Source organism: Leopardus geoffroyi, chromosome X (assembly GCF_018350155.1).
Source record: "Leopardus geoffroyi isolate Oge1 chromosome X, O.geoffroyi_Oge1_pat1.0, whole genome shotgun sequence".
Classification (NCBI taxonomy): domain Eukaryota; kingdom Metazoa; phylum Chordata; class Mammalia; order Carnivora; family Felidae; genus Leopardus; species Leopardus geoffroyi.
Genome location: NC_059343.1, coordinates 17,063,734 through 17,085,403, shown reverse-complemented (window position 1 = coordinate 17,085,403; position 21,670 = coordinate 17,063,734). Strand labels below are relative to the sequence as shown.

Here is a 21,670-nt window from a genome sequence, read left to right as displayed (position 1 = left end):
ACACCAATATTCAACTTTATGTTATTATGACTACACAAATGCTAATTCATCTGAGGCTAGATAGCAGGCCATGGTCACATTTGCTTTCCTGGAAAAGGTTTTGTTTTCTCTGAAGATAATAGAGTTTTTGCTTTTTTGTTGTGTACTGTGTTTTACCTAGTTGTCTACATACTTACAAATTCAAGCCCAAACTTTCCCCTTGTTATATAAATTTCTTTTCAATATGCTTAAACTCATTCTAGGATAATCTGGCTGAGCCATTTCCTTGAAGAGTCCTTTGTGTCATTATCTTTTGGCCTTTTGTCTCAGTTTGGTTAGATAATCCTGAGAAGAAACTTCCTGTACCCTTGACTGGATGGTACAAGGCTGCTTGTTAGCATTCTTGGTTCTAGGTGAAAGAAGAAAGCTGATGTCTTTTTGTATGTAAATTTAGACTTAATCTTCTTTTTAAATACAATACTCTTGGGTTTGCAGGTCCAGAACCTCCGTTTTACTTTCTCAAAAAAAAAAAAAAAAGACTCTGCTTTCAGAGGGGTAGTTGCCTGGCTGAGTAATAGGAGGAGGGGCATATGAGAGTTTGCTTGTTAAACAAACTTTCAATAAATCCTCTTATTTTGAACTCCAGAAGTAACGCATACCTCCAATTCAGAGTTCTTGATACAAATCAGATTGCTCTAGGTTCTCTCAGGTTTGCTAAATTAGTAAATACTTTCTTCTCTGCTTTCCATCTTCCATAATGAATTCATGCCTTTAAAAATTTTTCTTTGTCTTTGCTTTAGTGAAATTTCAGGATACTGTAAAAGGAAATGAGTATGCCAAACTTAAGCAAGTTAGGATGTGTTCAAATTAAGGTTACTGTTATTGAATGATTTTTTAAACCCACATATTTTTCAATTTCTTTGTTCACTATCTTTAATTCATTCCTTTCTCTGGGATCATTTTCCTTCTTAAAGCATCTAGTTTAGAAGTTCTTTTAATGAAGCTTTGCAGGTAAACTCTCAGTTTTGAAAAATATTTCACCATTATTCTTGAATAATAATGTATCATATGTTACAATCGTAGTTTCACAGTTATTTTCTCTCAGCATACAAAAGATATTAATCCATTGTTGTTGAGAAATATGTTAGATCTTATTCTGTCCTCTATGTCTCTTGATCTCTTTTATATTTGCTATGTTTACGTCTCTGTGTTGAAATCATGATAATTTTTTCATATCTTATCTGCTGTTAAACCATCTATTTATTTGGTTTTGTTTACTTTCATGACTATGTTTTTTTTTATTCTTAAAAGTTCTATTTAGTTTTTTTTTTTAAATCTGCCTGGTAATATTTTACACTGAGTCATGTTCTTACTTGTATCTTCTTATTCTTTAATCACTTCAGGTCTACCTATTTGGTATTATTGGTAGATACCAATAATTCTATCATCTGAATTTTTGGAGGGTTGAATTCTGATTTTTATTCATGATAGGTTTTCTCCTCCATGTGTTTTCTAACCTTGGATTATGACTTCATATTTGATTAGTCTTTATCTAAGGGAATCCTGTAAGGACTGGAGTGTGGCTCTTCTGTTAAGATTTGAATTTGCTTCTGCCAGACAAACTCAAGACCACTTTAACTTCTTACATTGATTTAAGGCTTCTTAAAATATGGAAGTTGTTTAAATTTGAACCCCAAATCTGCAAGAAGCAAGCCTAGGGTCTACAATTCTCAGGGAAGAGGGGTTTAAATTTATTTTGTTTTTGTATCCAGAACCCAGATCAATTTGTCATGCAAACAAATTTCTTTGTAATTTTCTTTTGCTGGTAGATTCTTTATTCTATTTCACCATTTCTCTATGTACCCATATACGGTATTTTTGAGGAATCTCAGTTCAGACCCAAATCTTACCCTGCAGATCGTCAGAGATAGTTTCCCACCCTAGTTTCTGGCTATCATTGTATTTTTGTCCCCTGGGGCATTTAAAACTTTTTTGTAGGCTCAATTATGCATTTAAAATAATGTTATTCCAGCACATCAAGACATTTTACATTTGAGGGCTTTATTTTTTCCCCAAAATAGCTACTCTTCTGCATTGCCAGAAATAGAAGTCATGGTATATCTTTAAGACAAGAGGAGACAAGAGAACTAGTGACATAGACAGGAAGATGTTGAAGCTGGGGAATTGGATGAGATCCAGAAGATAGGTTGATTGGGAAAGAATAAAATGATAGCTGCTGAGAAAACATCAGACAAAGCAAACTGAGGGACCTCCTATAAAATAACTAGCCTACATTATTTTAAGATGTTTAGGTAAAGAAACAAAAAGTAATGCTGAAAAACTATACCAGATTAAAGGAAATTAGAGACATCATGGCTAAATGAAAGGCATGATCCTGGATTGGGATACTATACTGAAAAAAATAGCTATAAAGGACATTTTTGGAACAATTGATAAAATTTAGATATGGACTGTAGATTAATGTTGAAGGTCTTAATGTTGATAGCTATAGTGTGGTTATGTAAGAGAAGGTACTTGTTCTTAGAAGATACACAATGAAATTTTTAGAGGTAAAGGGGTACAAGGCTATTAAATGGATCAAAAAATAATATGCACACACCTACATATGTATACATACACATAGATAGATAGATAGATAGATAGATAGATAGATAAAGATAGATAGATAGAGATAGAGATACATAGGTAGGTGGTGGGGGAGGGAGGTTGAGAGACAGAAGGAAGCAAGGAGAGAGCCTGATAAAGCAAATAGAGCAAACTATAAATTCCTTGTACTATTCTTGTAACTTTCCTCTAAGCTTGAGATGATAGCAAAATAAAAAGTTTGTGTGTGTGTGTGTGTGTGTGTGTGTGTGTATGTGTGTGTTTATGAAGAAGTGCTGAGGAAGCACTTTGGGGAATGCCTACATTTAGGAAAAGAGAGGGGGAAAACAAATAGGTACAGAAGGCAAAGAGGAACAAGTTATTGATTTGGAAGGATAACTAAGTAAACATAGTGGACCAAAGTCAAGGGGATGTTTCATTTCGTTGAGGGTAATATCTACTCCCTGTGTACCCACACTCAGGTTCAGAGATATATCAGAAAATATTTCAGAACAAAGGTAGTCTTCAGGTCCCTGCAAACAAATGATGCAGTTACTTTGTGAATTACGTAAACTAAGTGGTGTTATGATTCACTGATTCACTTGGCAAATATAACATCCCCACTTTTTAAAATAACTCTGCTTTTGCCATATTAAATTAATATCTTTGGAATAGCTATAGTCTGAAGAGTAAGATCTGACATTTCTCCTTTAGAAAGCATTGAATAGAGCTATACTTTTCAGCCAGAATAGTTTGTGATTATTGTGGAAATTTTATAATTACATTCTCTTAATGAGAATGATCCTTTCCCTTATAAGATTTGGGGTTTTCAAAGTTAAGGCATGGTTTCTATATCAAACTTTAGGTTGAGTTATACTAAAATTATGAAATATATAATTTAATTTGATGATATCATGCACCAGCTCTTTTATATCACTCTGTAGCTATTCCTTTAGTATTCTTGTTGAAAAGGCAATGATTTTGCTGAACAATTGGGAGAGAAATGATCATGCCTTCTTTCTTTAGCACTATAATTAAGATGTTTAAATAACCAGCACTCCTGCTGCTTTAGTAATGGTAGAAAAAGTTGGAGGAGGGAAGACGATAGAATTCTGCCTTTGAAGGAAAAATGCCCACTTAGATATTTTAAAAATAATTCTCACAAATAACTTTATTTAAGAATCTAAACATATAGGGGCGCCTGGGTGGCTCAGTCGGTTAAGCGTCCGACTTCGGCTCAGGTCATGATCTCACGGTCTGTGGGTTCAAGCCCCGCATGGGGATCTGTGCTGACAGCTCAGAGCCTGGAACCTGCTTCGGATTCTGTGTCTCCCTCTCTCTCTGCCCCTCCCCTGCTCACGCTCTGGCTCTCTCTTTCAATAATAAATAAATGTTAAAAAATTTAAAAAAAAAGAATCTAAACATATAATTAACCACGATGGTTATGTAAGTGCTATACCCAGTATACATCTGTAAAATGGTCATATATATCTAAAGTGAGTTAACTGTTTAGCTTAGGTGTTGACAATCTTTTTCTGTAAAAATTCAATAATAAATATTTTTGGTTTTGCAGGCCATGAAATCTTAGTTACAACTAGTCAGCTCTGCCTTTGTAGTGTGAAAGCAGCCATAGAAATTATGTGAATGAGTGGGAGTGGCCATATTCCAATCAACTTTATTTACAAAAATAGGCAATTGGCGAAATTTGTCCCTTGAGCCAGTTTGCCATTACCTACTTTAATTTATAGCTATTTTGTGTTGGAGCTTGTCAGCCTTATTTATCTTAAGGGAAATTCAATACATGGAGGCTCTAATTTGCAAAAACTTCACTTTGGAGAAAAATTCACTGGTTACTCATGTTCCCCCAGTATTGTGTGTCAAGGGCAAACATCAGGAGAAGCAATCAAAATTTAAGAATTGAAAAACAACCAATTGGTGATAATTAAGAAAAACAATACAAAATAAAGTCTGAAACAAAGGAAAACTGAAGATCTAGTTTCTGTTAAAAAAGAAAAAAAAAAAGATGGTCTCATTTTGCTATATCTTCTAACTGCCTCCAGCTTTCATGTACTTCCTTTACCTGCCATTAAAAGTGAAAGATATAAGGTCAGTAGTTAGGGTCCAAATTATTTGTGGAGTGAGGAAGTTTATTATCAAATGAAGCAATGAATGAATCAATCGATTTATATTTTTGGTAGTACCTATTCCAAGTCAAATGTTCCTTTCAAAAGAATTTGACATTCAGCATTATTAGCTTTATTTGAATAAAGATGCTTTCATTCAAATTAACACAAGCTTCTTCATTTGGATGGTATCTTTAACTAACGTGACAATCAGGTCCAGTTTGTTTTGTTTTTAAAAATTTTTTTTTTCAACGTTTATTTATTTTTGGGACAGAGAGAGACAGAGCATGAACGGGGGAGGGGCAGAGAGAGAGGGAAACACAGAATTGGAAACAGGCTCCAGGCTCTGAGCCATCAGCCCAGAGCCTGACGCGGGGCTCGAACTCACGGGCTGCGAGATCGTGACCTGGCTGAAGTCGGACGCCTAACCGACTGCGCCACCCAGGCGCCCCAAGTCCAGTTTGTTTTGTAAAGGAGGACCAGTTTTAACATCATCTTCACATTATAATCTTACTGAGAATCAGTCTTTGATGAGTATTAGGCATATTTTAATTATTCCAACAATACTTTGCAGTTCAAGTTAATTAAATAAAAAAAATACATTCTTCCAGAGTTTAATCTAAAATATCAGCCTGAAAGTATTTATTATCCATAAGGAATTTATTGACTTACTGTTAAGACCAGTTTCCAATCAAAGTGGGTTTATGTCCTTTTATCATTTATCAAGTACTTTTCATGTACATTATTTCATTTGATCCAAATTAACAACTTTGTTAGATGTACCACCTTAAAAGATTTTTATTTTTTTTGAACAAATGTTGGAAAAAATACATTTCTACATACATCATGTTTAGGAAACTAAACTATAAGCTCTGTTTAGGCAGGGAAAACGTCTTATTTGTCATTGTAGCCTCAGCTACTGGTATGTAATAGGCACTCTGTAAATATTTGTTGCATTAATAGATAAGTGAATGAGAAAGCAAGACACTTATTAAGGTTTCTACAATAGAGATGAGACAAAATAAAAATGTTTTCAAAGATGTTCAATAATTTGCTTAGGGGAGAATGGCTGGTAAGTGGAAATAGAGCTGTAATACAGGTGAAAAAAATAATGAATATAAATTGCTTAGCCCAATGCCTAAGGCACCTAGTAGTGCTCAATAAGTGTACCCTTTTTATATTGTATGCACATATTTACTTACTTTAGTGTTGCTTCCACTATATTGCACTACAGTAATGGTGGATGTGATAGTCATAGAAAACAGTTCATTATTGCAAATAAGTTAAGTCTTGTCTATTAAATAGCATCTACTAAAGAGTAAATAAGTTCTCTTTTATTCATTTTCCCACATTATCAATGAGTTGATTTAAAACCCAAAGAAATTAAACTGAATTTCATGCAAAAGCATGAAAACCCAGCCATCAGCGATTCATCATATACTGATTTCCTTGTGTCAAACAGGAAAAGTTCCATTTAGCCCCCTGAATCTATATAGGCTGTTGTTCCATTTTGCAAATCCTAAGGCATTTACTGTGTAAATTACCATGAATTGCAAAACAAAGGCCCAGAAATAGGTCTGTGCAGATTCACAGCAGTCAGGCAGCTCTGTAAATAGTCAGCCTTGCCTAAGTCCTATTTTAAATACCTTCATTATTAACGATGTCATGTCATCCTTAGAGCTGATTACCATGCAGAGTCCCCCCAAATAAGATTTCCAACATTTCAAACCAGGCACTGCAACCTTTAAAGAAATTATTTAGCCATATTGCTCCTAAACCAAACCACCTATTGATACAAACAAACATTTTACTTTCATATGGCTGTTATTTGGAGGGTGTTACATTTTAGTAAGGGCAGAGAGAGGTTTTTCAATTAAGGCTCATATTTTTTAAACACAGATGAATTTTTCTTGTTTCAACTTTCTCATAGACTTTGTAAGGAAGTCTTTAGAGGGAGTGTTTATATATTATTACCAGATGACTATTTTACTGAAAGCCTTTTAAAGTGTGATTTCTAGGCTCAAAGAATGAATTTTCTGACATCCTCCTTATTTCAAAGCCTTTTCTCTAGAATCTTATCTTTTCCACAAACAGTGAAACTGTACTTTGAAAAGGCAAATCTAATTTGCCCACCATTAAGCAGCAAATTGATGTTTTAGAGAATATTTCGAGAACGATGCTTAAGATGAGAATAACCAGAAGATAAAGTCAATGTCAAGTCAAATGGATTTGCCAAAGATCAGTCAGCCAAATTTGATTCAGCTTCTTTTACATCCAGTGCCTATGATCTCTCCACCATAGCAGTCTGGGAAAAATTGAAAATTTTCCCCTTCAATAATCCAAGAAGAAAATCACTAATGATTAGGAACTAATGGAGACTATAAAAATAATCCAAAAATGTGTACATATATATCCCCAAAGAATGGACAGCTCTAAAGTTCCATAAGCCTTCTTGAATAAAGTATGTACAGTAAAACCTTGGTTTGTGATTTGTTCTAGAAACATGTTTGTAATCCAAAGCACTTGAGTATCAAAGTGAATTTCCCCATAAGACATAATGGAAACTCAGATGATTCCTTCTGTAACCCCAAAAATATTCATATAAAATGATTACAATACTGTAATATAATGAAAAATAATTAGTAAAATACAAAATACAAAGAAAAATAAATTAACCTGCACTTACCTTTGAAAACCTTCATGGCTGCTGTGAGGGAGATGAGAGAGGAGGGTTATTGTGTAGAACAGTGTTCACTATCACTAACGGAATATGTGCTATCTGTTGGCTTAATGGAATTTTTTTCTGCATGGGGCCACTGTATACACTTGCATGGATATTCACTATGGTACACCAGCAATAAACTCTTGTCACATACTGTATTTTATGTAACTGGCAATAAGGCAGCAGAGGAAAGGGTCTCTATCTGCAGGCAGCCTGACCTAGAATGAAGCAAAGCATTCCTAAGCTTACTCTTGTATGGAAAAGCAAGGACTGCCCATAGGTTCTTTGAAGTGACAAAAAATATACTAGTGCCAGTTGTGGGCACCTTCCAACATTCTGAAAAATCACTGCTTTATGTCAAACACTGCAGCCTGAGACCAAGCATCTGATCCTGGGAGCTGATCACCCACAATCCCACAACAAGTGAGAGAGAGAAGAACCATTGGCTCAGTTGTGATCATGTGATATTCGGTATCACATACTACTGCAATGATGTATTGCAAGACATAATTTGTTTATCAAGTTAAAATGTATTATAAATGTTTGATTATCGTGCAGAACACTTGCTGAACAAGTTACTCACAATCCAAGGTTTTACTGTATTGTAAGCAACAACATGGACAATATGTGCAACTAAAAGGTAAGGAAGTATTAAGCTACAGAAAATTATTTTTGGCTGATTAAAAAAAAAGTAGTTATAACACCTTCCTCTGAGTCTCCTAAGTATCACAAATAAAACACAAGGCTGACTCCAAACTAATGAAGTTTTCAGGATGTTCTAAACGAATTACAACACAGAAAAAAAAACACTTAAAATTGATTATCGAACTCTAGTAATCCTAAAGTCCCATTATAGGGAGCCCTGTACTGCCTACCCGTTTTAGGCCTCAGCCCTCGAGTTCAGTTTCCAAGCTGTTCCCATAGTCTCTTTAGAGTCTCAGTGACAAATTAGTCACCACCACCCTCCATATGAATTTTGAAGGGACACAAGCATTCAGTCCATAATACCATTAGACTGATTTTAGATAGATATATGATGATTGATATATCTATAGATAGACATAGATAGATAGATGGATAGATAGATAGACAGACAGATACATAAATACCTAAAGCAACTAGTAAAAAAGTTATACAAGGAGACAAACTAAAACTAAATAAACTGGAAAAACTTTAGATGGATAGAAATGGAATTATAAAAAATGGTCAAGTAACCCACAAAATAGTAGCAAAAAGAAAACGGAGAAATGTAAAACAGAGAGCACAGAGAAAAAAGCAAAACTCCAAAATAAAATGGCACACTGAAGCCCTAGAATGACAATAATTACTTTAATTATAAATGATCTAAATATACCAATTAAAAAACGCAGATTGGAGGGGCTTTAAAAAATGACCCAACTGTATGCCATCTACAAGAAACTTGCTTCAAATAAAATGAAATAGGTAGGTTGAATGTAAAATGATGGAAAAATACATCATACAAATAAAATCAAAAGAAAGCACAAGTGGCCATTAATATCAGTTAAAGTAAACTTCAGAGCAAAGAAAATTACCAGGGACACAGAGATACATTACATAATGATAATAGGTCAATCCACCAAGAAAACATAGTAATCCTAAATATATATGCAAACAATAGAACTTCAAAATATGTGAAGCAAAAACTTACAGAATTGAAAGGAGAAGTAGATAAATCCACAAATGCAATTAGAAACTTCAGTACTTCTCTCTCAAAAATTAATAGAACAACTAGTGAGAAAAATCAAGGTTATAGAAGAACTTAGCAACACCATTAACCAACAGAATCTCACTACCATTTATAAGACATTCCATCTAACACCAACTGAATGTGTATTCTTTACAAGAGCCCATGGAACATATACCAAGATATAATATATTCTGATCTGTAAAACAAACCTCAAAACATTTAAAGGAATTAAACCATTCAGAGTGCCTTCTTTGACCACAATAGAATCAAACTAGAAATCAGAAAGGACAGGAAAATCTCCAAATATTTGGAAGTTATACAGCACCCTTCTAAATAATCCATGCTTCCAAAATGAAAATCTCAGGACAAATTTTTAAAATATTTTGAGGTAAATGAAAATAAAAATACAACATAACAAAATTTGTGAGATGCAGCTGTAGTAGTGTTGGCAGGGAATTTTATAGCACTAAATGTTTACATTATAATAAAAGAGGAAAAGCCTCAAATCAATAGTCTAAGCCACTAATTCAAGAAACTAGAAAAATAAGAGCAAAATAAGCCCAAAGCAAGGAGAAGGAAAGAGACAATAAAGATAAGAGCAGAAATCAATGAAATTGAAAACATAATAAAGAAAAACAATGAAAGAAAAAACTAATTCTTTAAAAAGAACAGTAAAATTGACAAACCTTTAGCAAGACTGACCAAGAAAGAAGATACAAATTAATAACCTCAGAAATGTACATCAAAAGGATAATAAAGGACTACTGTAAAAAGCACTACTCATATAAATTTGACAATTTAGACAAAATGGTCCAAATTTTTTAACAGTTTAAACTGTCACAATTCACCCCATATGAAATAGGTCATTTGACATATTAAAGCTATTAAGGAAATTGAATTCATAATTTAAAATTTCTTAAAAAGAAATCTCTAGAGGACAATTCTAAATTCATTTTATGAAGCCAGAAATAACCTGATGCCAAAAAAGACAGTACCCCCTCAAACCATTACAAACTAATATTCATCATGAATAGAGATGCAAATATTCTTAACAAAATATTTAAAAATAGTATTTATTAATACATTAAATTAATTATATGCCATAACAAATTGTTTATTCCAGGGATGCAAGGCTAATTCAGTAGTCAAAAAACAGTCAATGGAATCGACCATACTAACAGGCTAAAGAAGAAAAAATATCATACCAACCACAGAAAAAGTATTTGACAAAATTCAACACCCATTCAAGATAAAAACTCTCAGGAAGCTTATTATAGAAGAAAACTTTCTCATCTCGATAAAGAATATCTATAACAAAATAAATAATATACATTTAAAATGATACTTAATTTTGAAAGACTGAATAATTTGCTCTAAGATGAGGAACAGGCAAGGATGTCTGTTCTCACGACTGCTGTTCAACCTGTTACTAGAAGTTCTAGCCCACACAATAAGATAAGAAAGGGAAATAAATATCATGCATATCTGAAAGAAAGAAATAAAACTTATTATTTGTAGATGACATGATAGTCTACATAGTAAGTTGCAGAGAATTACAAGAAATATCCTAACCACAGAATATAAGATTAATGTATATTAACTGTCTATCAACTTGCAGTGAACTGTGAAAGGCAAAATAAAACATACAAAATAATTTATAATTTCTCTAAAGAAAAGGAAATATATGAGTGTAAATCAAAACATGTACAGGACTTGTGTATGCTGAACTACATAATGCTGATGAAAGAAATCAAAGATCCAAATAAAGAGGCAAACATACCATGTTCATGATATGGCTGACTCAAAATGGAAAAAAAAATAAGTCAATTCTTCCCAGGTTGATATACAGGTGGAACACCAATTACTGTCAAAATCCCAGCATAACATTATTTGTAGGTATAGACAACATTATTCTAAAATTCAAGTGAAACAACTGACAGAATAGACTAGTTTAAAAAAATTATTTTGAAGAATAAACTGAGGAATCTATCTATCCTATTTTAGGAATCATTACCTGATTACAGTCATCAAGACTGTGTTGATATTGGTGAAAGGATAGACACATAAATCACAGAGATCAATGGGACAGGATTTAAAAACCAAAAATAGTGCCACACAACTATAGCCAATTGAATTTTTGAAAAATTGTGATGGCATTCAATGAAGGAAGAATAGTCTTGTCACAAATGGTGCTGAAATAATTGAATATTTATAGGCAAAAAGGTGAACCTCAACCTAAATCTCATACCTTATACAAAAATTAATTCAAATTAACTCATTGACTTAAATATAAAATATAAAACTATAAAACTTTTAGAATATAACACAGGACAGAATCTTTGAGATCTAAGGCTTTGTGAGAAGTTCTCAGGCATGACACCAAAAGCATAATTCATAAAAGAACAAATCAAAATTGGACTTCCAAATTTAAAACTTTTGTTCTGTGAAAGACCTTGTTAAGGGAATGACAAGATGACCTACAGACTGTAAAAAAATATTTGCAAACCTTATATCTGGTAAAGGACTCATATGTAGGGTATATAAAGCACTCTCAAAACTCAACCATAAAAATCCACCAATCCAGTCAGAAAATGGGCAAAAGACACGAAGAGACATTTCACCACAGAGGATGAAAAGATGGCAAATATGCGCATAAAAATATTTCCAACATCACTAACCATGGAGGAAATGCACATTAAGATTATGATGAGCTATTACTATACAACTATTAGAATGGGAAAAATAAAAAACAGTGACACAGGGTTGGGATGGTGTTCAAAAATGTAAGATAGGAAGATCATGAACTCACATCCTCCCATGGACACCAAATCTACAGCTAAATATGAAATAATTTTGCTGGAAAAGAACTGAAAACTACCTGAACAACACCTTCCACAACAGGGATAAAAGGACCACATTGAGGTGGGTGGGAGTGGCAAGACAATTTCACCAAAACCCCGACCACATCACAGTGACACAAGGGGAAGGGATCCCAGAGGTTCTTCCTAGGGAGCAAGGTGTTTGTGCTCCACATCAGGTACGCTCACCCTTGGGATTTGCATTGGAGAGATGAGGTCCCAAAAATGTTTGGAAACAAATGGGACTTATGTTCAGGGTACCTAGGGTGCTGTGGGTAGTTGAGATACTCCTTTTGAGGGGCTTGTGTGTGTAATCACTCATTCTAGGACCCAGTGCAAAGGCAGCAGTTTGAGAGGTGACTGGTTAATGTGTGAAGAAGATTTATTTGCCAATTTTAACTTGTCTGCTGGGAGAAGCAGGGACTAGTTGGGAGTTTCTTTGTTTAAGGAGGCACTGGTGAATGCCATTTTTGCATTTTTCCTCTGTCTTGCTAGTGCAGACAGGCATGTGGGGACAAGACCTTGCTGAAGCTGCATGCATGCCCCACCTCCTGCACTCTTTCCTTGTCTTGCTAAAGCCACAGGCATGTCCTATATCCAGTGCTTTCCCTTTTCATCGCTAAAGCTATGGATGTGTCCCACCCTTAATACTCTTCTTTAGCCTTGCTAAAGCAACATGTTAGTGTGGTCCACATAGTCCTCTTTTTTGTCTGGCTCTGGAAGCCAGAGAGGCTTGCGTTTCTGGGCTCCATGGGACTGCAACAATTGGAAAGACAGTTAAGGGCAGGCTACCACACTCAGTTGCACTGAACAAACATCAGACTTAAACACCCCTTTAGTATTTTTGTATAAAAGGCCCATTTACTTGTCCAGAAACTTCAACCTCAGGAATAGGCTTTAGGTTTGCCACACATCTGAAAGCTACAGGGGCACTCTCAGGGAACATAGACAGGTGGATACCATCTTAGCTCCTTGCTTTTCCCTTGCCACAGTTCATAAGTACCTCCAAGAAAGGAGCTTATACACTCCTCTGAAGCCCCAGTTTTTGCAACTGTCACCCAGAAGAGATCTAGAGGTCAGTAGGGTCACAATCATAAAATGTGGAGGGGTGGTTAATATGCCAGTGTAGTAGGAGGATCCTAGGCTTGTCTCATCCCTCAAACAAAGCTAGATAACTATAAAATAATTCTTAATACTCAAGAAATTGACCTGAGGACTGATAGAACAAACTGCACATCTAAAGGGAGAAAAGTGGTCACTTTGAGAAAGGTAGGAAGTGTGGAGATTAAGTTTGGGGGAGAAATGGATCATGGGTGTTGGAGAGGGGAGGGAGCCCTGGTTGCAGAGAAAGGAAAGAGAGAGTAGAGCACACAGGGATAAGCATAAGGAGAACACTTCCCCAAAGCTGAATTTTGTAAGCTTTTGCAACCAGTGAGGCTCAAAGACTGGAGTTTCAGTGGTCCCTGGGCTTGATGGGGATAGAGACCTGAGTATGCTGTCCTACTCCTGGAGTGGAGGCAGGCAAACAATGTGAAGGCATATGGGACAATCTGATGATTGCCTAAGTGGCACAAGGAAAGACTGTTTGCTCTTTTTGGAGCACATCTGTGAGAGGTGGCATTGCCTCTCTGGGTACAATAGAACTGGTGGATGCCATTTCCTTCCCTTGCCCTACAGCATAGGTACATGCTGAGGGTGACCAACCAGGACACTGGCTGTTTACCCTGCTTGCTCCAAATCCCACACCCCTGTGCTTTGGTCAACTGCCTTTCTGGTAAAACCTGCATCAGTTGCAGCATGGGTAAGACCATTTCCCAGAGGACCAATGCAGATCCCTGCCACACCTGGTCCCTGAAGTTTGGAATTTTTAAAGTAAGCAGGCCCAGCTAGAGTAGAGCCCAAGGTACAATGTGCTGCTCTAGGCAGGCAGGCAACCCAGAAACAGACATTGTGACATCAGTGATGTGAAAAATGCCTGTGATGCACAATGGGAAATTATGTACTTTTCTGAAAGTGCTTCCCTGAGAACAACAAGCATGACTGCCCTCTCCAGGGACAAAGTAGAAGGCTGGAACCATTTCCCTCCCCCATCCATCAGCATAAGCCAACTTCAATAAATAGCACAGCACCCACACTGGCTGCCTAACTTGCTTACATCAATTCCCACCCACTTGTACTCTGCTGGTACTACTTCTCTCAGGCAAATGTGCCTTAGGACCAGTGCAGTGGACTCCTCCCCTAGAAGGCCAGCACAAACTCTCTCCTGCACCACATCTACTGACATAGAGTTCTGAAGAGCTTGAGTTCTAGTGGAATAGAGCTCTTTTAACAAGCACACCAGAGCACACCTGGTTAAAACTCACCACACTCTGGCCAAGATCCCAACACTACCCACTGAAGGCAAGGAGAAACTCTGCAGACAATTGACCTCAGGGCTAGAACAATAAAAAAATAGCATAAAAGTGTGTGCTGCACACACCAGAGACACTTCCAGAAACACGAGGCCCTGCATATTATATGACTTATTTTTGATAAAGTCATTATTCTCAGGAGCAGGAAGAATAACAGGTTTCCCTAACACAGAGAAGAAGACAGGGACCTAGACAAAATGCCAAAATGGAAGAATTCATCCCAAAAGAAAGAATAAGAAAAGGTCATGGTCAGGGATCTAATCGAAACAGATATAAGTAATATGCCCGATCCAGAATTTAAAGCAACAATCATAAGGATACTAGCTGGGCTTAGAAAAGCATAGAAGACATAAAGGAAACCCTTACTACAGAGATAAAAGAGGTAAAACCACTGAGGCTGAAATGAAAAAATGCAATAACAGATTCAAAACCAACTGAACATAATGACCACAAGGATGGAAGAAACAGAGGAACAAATAAGTGATATAGAAGATAGAATTATGAAAAATAATAAAACTGAACAAAGGAGGGAAAGAAAAATATTGGATCACCAATGTAGACTTAGGGAACTCAGTGACTCCATAAAATGTAATAACATTCATATCATAGAAGTCCCAGAAGAAGAGAGAGAAAAGGAGACAAAAGGTTTATTTGAGGAAATTATAGCTGAAAACTAACCTAATCTGGGAAAGGAAACAGACACCCAAATCCAGGGGGCACAGAAAAATCCCATCAAAATCAACCAAACCAGGCCAATACTGAGTCATAGTATAGTTAAATTTGCAAACTATAGTAATAAAGAAAAAAATCCTAAAAGCAGCAAGAAAAAAGAAGTCCCTAACTTACAAGGGAGACCCATAAAGCTAGCTACAGATCTCTTCACAGAAACTTGGCAAGCTAGATGGGAGTGGCATGATATGCTCAACATGCTAAATGGGAAACCTCTGCAACCAAGAATACTCTATCCAGCAAGGGTATAATTCAGAAGAGAACAAGAGCTAAAGCATTTCTCAGACAGAAGTTAAGGAAATGCATAACCATTAAACCAGCCCTACAAGAAATGATAAAAGGGGGCTCTTTGAGTGGGAAAGAAAGACCAAAAACAACAAAGATTGGACAGGAACAGAGAAAATCTCCAGAAACAACAACAAAACAGGTAATAAAATGATACTAAATACATATCTATCAATAATTACTCTGAATGAATCTATCAATAATCACGAAATGCTCCAATCAAAAGACAGGATGTCAGAATGGATTAAAAAAAGACAAGACCCATCTATATACTGTCTCCAAGAGACTCATTTTAGACCGAAAGACATCTGCAGATTGAAAGTGAGGGGATGGAGAAATACTTCTCATGCAAATGGACATCAAAAGAAAGCTGGAGTAGCCATACTTATATCAGACAAACTAGATTTTAAACCATACTGTAGCAAGAGATGAAGAAGGGCACTATATCATAATAAAGGGCACTATCCAACAAGATCTAACAATTGTAAATTTTTATGCCCTCAATATGAAGCACCCAAATATATAAAACCATTAATAACAAATATAAAGGAACTCATTGATAATAATAAAAAAATAGTAGAGGATTTTAACATCCGAATTACATTAATGGGCAGATCATCTAAACAGAAAATCAGTAAGGAAACATTGGATTTGAAATAATTTCCTGGTTGACCCATTCATTCTTTAGTAGGATGTTCTTTAACCTCCATATATCTGTGGTCTAAGTCAGGTAGAGAAAGACAAATATATGATTTCACTCATGTGTGGAATTTAAGAAACACAACAGATGAACATTGGTGAAGGCAAGGAAAAATAAGATAAAATCGGGCAGGCAAAAAATAAGAGACTCTTAAATACAGAGAACAAACTGGGGGTTGCTAGAGGGGATGTGGATGGGGGGATGGGCTAAATGGGCGATAAGCATTCAGGACAGCACTTGTTGGGATGAGCAATGGGTGTTATATGTAAGCAATGAATCACTGGGTTCTACTCCTGAAAACAATACTTCACTGTATATTAACTAACTTGAATTTAAATTAACAAAAACTTTAAAAAATATATGGAAATAAATGAAAATTAAAACACAATAGTCCAAAACCTTTGGGATGTAGCAAAAAAGTGGTCCTAAGAGGGAAGTATATAGCAATACAGGCCTACCTTAAGAAGCAAGAAAAATCTCAAATCAACAACCTAACCTTACACCTAAAGGAACTAGAACAAGAACAACAAATAAAAGCTAAATCCAGCAAAAGAAGGGAAATAATAAAGATTAGAACATAAATAAATGACATAGAAACTAAAAAACAAATAAAAAACAGTAAAACAGATCAATGAAACCAGCATCTGGCCTTTGAAAAAAATTAATAAAATTGATAAACCCCTAGTCAGACTTATCAAAAAGAAAAGAGAAATGACCCAAATAAATAAAATCACAAATGAGAGAGGAGGAATAATAACCAACACTACATAAATACAAACTAGAAGAGAATATTATGAAAAAATTATATACCAAGAATTGGACAATCTGGAAGAAATGGATAAATTTCTAAAAACATATAAACTAACAAAACTGAAACAGGAAGAAATAGAAAACAATAACAGACTGATAACCAGCAAAGAAATTGAATCAGTAATAAACAATTCTCCTAACAAACTAAAGTCTAAGGCCAGACGGCTTCACAGGGGAATTCTATCAAACACTTAAAGAAGAGTTAGTACCTATCATTCTCAAACTATTCTAAAAAAATAGAAATGGAAGGAAGACTTCCAAATTCATTCTATGAGGACTGATTCCAAAACCATATAAAGACTTCACTAAAAATGACAACTACAGGCCAATATACCTGATGAACATGGATGTGAGAAATATCAACATAATACTAGCAAGTCAAATCCAAGAGTATATTAAAAGAATCATTCACCATGATCAAGTGGGATTTATTCCTGGATTGCAGGGATCGTTCACTATTCTCAGTAGATACAGAAAAAGCGTTTGACAAAATATAACATCCATTCATGATAAAAATGCTGAGCAAAGTAGTGATAGAGGGAACATACCTCAACATCATAAAACCCATATATGAAAAACCCACAGCTAATATCATCATCAATGTATAAAAACAGAGCTTTTCCTCTAAGTTCAGGAACAAGACAGGGATGTCCACTCTCCCCTGTTATTTTGAATATAACAGGAAGTTCTAGCCTCAGCAATCAGACAACAAAAGGAAGTAAAAGGAATCCATATTGGCAAAGAAGAAGTCAAACTTTCACTATTTGCAAATGACATGATACTCAATATGGAAAGCCCAAAAGACACAATCAAAAAGTTGCTAAAACTGATACACAAATTCAGTAAAGTCACAGGATACAAAATCAATGTGCAGAAACCTGTTGCATTTGTATACACCAATAATGAAAAAGCATAAAGAGAAATCAAGGAATCAGTCCCATTTGCAATTGGACCACAAACCATAAGATACCTAGGAATAAGCCTAACCAAAGAGGTAAAAGATCTGTACTCTGAAAAATATAAAACACTGATGAAAGAAATTTAAAATTACACAAAGAAATGGAAAAACATTCCATGCTCATGGATTGGAAGAAATATTTTTAAAATGTCTATACTACTCAAAGCAATCTACACTTTTAATGAAATCCCTATCAAAATACCAACAGCATTTTCCACAGAGCTAGAACAAGCAATCCTAAAATTTATATGGAACCACACAAGACCATGAATAGCCAAAGCAATCTTGAAAAAGAAAGGCAAAGATGGAGGCATCACAATTCTGGACTTCAAGTTATATTACAAAGCCATAGTGATCAAGACAGTATGGTATTGGCACAAAATCAGACACATAGATCAATGGAACAGAATAGAAAACCCAGAAATTAACCCACAACTATATGGTCATATAATCTTCAACAAAGCAGGAAAGAAAATCCAATGGAAAAAAAAGACAGTCTCTTCAACAAATGGTGTTGGGAAAACTGGACAGCAACATGCAAAAGGATGAAACTGGGCCACTTTCTTATACCATACACAAAAATAAATTCAAAATGGATGAAAGACCTAAATGTGAGGTGGAAACCATCAAAATCATAGAGGAGATCACAGGCAATAACGTCTTTGACATCAGCCATAGCAACTTCCTGCTAGATATGTCTCCTGAGGCAAGGGCAACAAAAGGAAAAATAAACTATTGGGACTTAATCAAGATAAAAAATTTCTGCACAGCAAAAGAAACAGTCACCAAAACTAAAAGACAGCCTTCAGAATGGGAGAAGATATTTGCAAGTGACATACCTGATAAAGAGTTAGTATCCAAAATATATAAAGAATTTATAAAACTTAACACCCAAAAAACAAATGCAGTTAATAAATGGGAAGAAGACATGAATAGACATTTTTCCCAAGAAAACATACAGATGGCTAACAGACACATGAAAAGATGCTCAATATCATTCATCATCATGCAAATACAAATCAAAACTACAATGAGATATCACCTCACACCAGTCAGAATCGCTAAAATTAACAACACAGGAAAGAACAGGTAGGTGTTGGTGACGATGTGGAAAAAAGGGAACCCTCTTACAATGTTGGTGGGAATGCAAACTGGTGCAGCCACTCTGGAAAACAGTATGGAGATTCCTCACAACATTAAAAATAGAACTACCGTATTATCCAGTAATTGCATCATAAGGTATTTACTCAAATGGTTCAAAAATATTGATTCGAAGGGATACATGCACCCTGATGTTTACAGCAGCATTATCAACAACAGTAAACTATGAAAAAAGCCCCAATGTCCATCAACTGATAAGTGGATAAAGAAGTGGCATATATATACAAGAGAGTATTACTTAGCAATAAGAAAGAAAGAAATCTTGCCATTTGCAACGAAATAAATGGAACTAGAGAGTATTAGTCTAGGTGAAATAAGTTGGTCAGATAAAGTCAAATACCATGTGATTTCATTTATATATATATATATATATATATATATATATATATATATATATATGCCATTATATGTGAACCTCATGGTAACCACAAAGCAAAAGCCTACAGTGGATACACGAAAGATAATGAGAAAGAAATGTAAATATAATAATAAATCAAGTCATCAAACGACAAGGGAAGAAAACAAAAGAAGAAGAAAGAGAAACTACAGAAATAGCTAGGAAACAATGAACAAATTGCATTAAGTACATACCTATCAACAATTAATTTAAATATAAATGGACTAAATTCTCCAATCAAAAGACAGAGTGGCTGAATGGATTCTTAAAAAATAAGACTTATCTATATGTTGCTTACCAAATCCCACTTCATATCTAAGTACAGACTGAAAGTGAAAGGATGGAAAAAATGTAAATAAAAAACCTCATATACCTATATTCGTATCAGACAAAATAGACTTTAATGTTGTAATAAAAGACAAAGAAGGGAATTACATAATGATACAGGGGTCAATATAACAAAAGAATGTCACATTTGCAAATGATTATGCACCCAGCAGATGAGCAACTAAATGTACAAAGCAAATATTAGCAGACCTAAAGGGAGAAGTTAACAATACTACAATAATTATAGGGGACTTTAATCACTTACATGAGTGGATAGAACATCCAGACAGAAGGGGCATCTGGGTGGCTCAGTTGGTTAAGTGTCCAACTTAAGCTCAGGTCATGATGTCATAGTTTGTGAGTTCAAGCCCCTCATCGGGCTCTGTGTGGACAGCTCAGAGTCTGGAGCCTACTTCAATTTCTGTGTCTCCCTCTGTCTCGGCCTCTCCTCTGCTTGCACTCTGTCTCTCTTTCTCTATCAAAAATAAATAAACATAAAAAATTTTAATGAAAAGAACATCCAGATGAAAATCTATAAAGAAATTTTGGGCTTAACTGACATATTAGACTGGATGAACTTGATAGATATATATACAGAACATTCCATTCAAAAGCAGCAGAATACACATTCTTCTCAAGTGCACGTGAAATATTCTCCAGAACAGATCACTATGAAAAAAAGTCTCAAGAAGTATAAGAATAATGAAATCATGTCAAGCATCTTTTCTGACCACAGTGGTATTAAACTGGAAATCAATCACAAGAAGGAAACTGATGGAGCAACTGGCTGGTTCAGTCAATAGGTCATGCAACTCTTGATCTCTGGGTCATAAATTTGAGCCCCATGTTGGGGATAAAGTTTACTTTAAGAAAAAAGGAAACTGGAAAAATCTCAAATATGTGAAGATTAAACAACATGCTACTTAACAACCAGTGGGTCTAAGGAGAAATCCAAAAATACCTTAGACAAATGGAAATGGAAATACAATTCAAAATCTATGGTATAGAGAAAAATCAATTCTTTTTCTTAATGTTTGTTCATTTTTGAGAGAGAGAGATAGAGACAGAGCATGAGCAGGGGAGGGACAGAGAGGGAGACACAGAAGCTAAAGTAGGCTCCAGGCTATGAGCTGTCTGCACAGAACAAGACACGGGGCTCAAACCCAAAACATGTGAGATCATGATCTGAGCCAAAGTCAGACACTTAATCGACTGAGCCACCCAAGTGCCTCAAGCAAAAGCAATTCTTAAAGGAAATTTCATAGCAAGAAAAAAAATCTCAAATAAGCAATCTAAATCTATACATAAAGGAACTATAGAAAAGAACAAATGAAACCCGAAGTTAGTTGAAGGAAGGAAAAAGTAAAGACCGGAACAGAAATAAATAAAATAGAGACTAAGAGAAACATAGTGGAGCTAGGAGCTGGTTTTTGAGAGGATAAACAAAACTGACACACCTCTAGCTAGAGTCATCAATACCAAATAAATTTAAAAGATCAAAAGAGAATAGTACAAATAATTATGTGCCAACAAACTGGACAACCTAGAAGAAATGGATGAATTCCTAGAAACAGTCTTCTAAGAGTGAATCTTGAAGACATAGAAAATATGAATAGACTAATTACTGTTAAGGATATTGAATCAGTAACAAAAACCTTCAAACAAACAAAAGTCTAGGACAAAATAGCTTCACTGGTTAATTCTATCTAACATTCAAAGAAGATTTAATACCTATTTTTCTGAAATTCTTCTAAAAAATAGAAGGAAGAAATGTTTCCAAAGTCATCGTAGGCTGGCCTTACACTGATACCAAATCCAGACAAAGACACCACAAAAAAGAATATTACAGGCCAATATCCCTAATAAACATGGATGCAGAAATCATCAACAAAATATTA

The 21,670-nt window shown here is 35.2% G+C and overlaps 1 long non-coding RNA gene across 1 annotated transcript in view; it reads left to right on the top strand.

Annotated features, from left to right (window-relative positions):
* The first annotated feature begins 7,918 nt into the window (after window positions 1–7,918).
* Window positions 7,919–21,670, top strand: part of LOC123594217 — a 583,276-nt gene continuing 569,524 nt past the window's right edge. Inside the window, exon 1 of the long non-coding RNA XR_006710712.1 lies at window positions 7,919–8,068. This is a non-coding gene — a long non-coding RNA (uncharacterized LOC123594217). The remainder of the gene's footprint in view (window positions 8,069–21,670) is intronic.